Genomic DNA, 576 nt, shown 5'->3' on the forward strand with positions numbered 1-576 from the left:
GTAATTAACATTAACAAAGGGATTTTAATTAAGAATGTACAAGTGGGGGTGGGGCTAGGTGGCACAGTGGATAAAGCACTGGCCCTGGAGTCAGGAGTACCTGGGTTCAAATCCAGTCTCAAGCACTTAATAATTACCTAGCTGTGTGGCCTTGGGCAAGCCACTTAACCCAGTTTGCCTTCCAAAAACCTAAAAAAAAAATGTACAACAAGGACTGAAGTAGATCACAAATCAGGGTGTGCTTTCTCTTCTATCCACTGGGTACCTAGAAAAATTGGACTCAAAATGTTTGCTGAAAACATTCCTCCCACGAAATTCAGTTCTGGATGTGGCTTAGTTGATAGATGACTCATTCCTCTGCTTGTCAGACTTGATATCTTAGCTACTGAATCAATTCACTTTTTGGGTTGGGTAAAGCAGGTAATTCCTCCAGGCTAGTTCAGCTACTTGCAAACATTAGAATACTCTGTTATCAAGTCCAATTTTTGGATTTACATGTTTCTTTTAACTTTTTTGAAATTCAGAAGGTCTGATCTGTTCTATCTCTGATATTCTATTTACCTGAAATTCAGAAAG

Source organism: Macrotis lagotis, chromosome 5 (genome assembly GCF_037893015.1).
Source record: "Macrotis lagotis isolate mMagLag1 chromosome 5, bilby.v1.9.chrom.fasta, whole genome shotgun sequence".
NCBI classification, from domain to species: domain Eukaryota; kingdom Metazoa; phylum Chordata; class Mammalia; order Peramelemorphia; family Peramelidae; genus Macrotis; species Macrotis lagotis.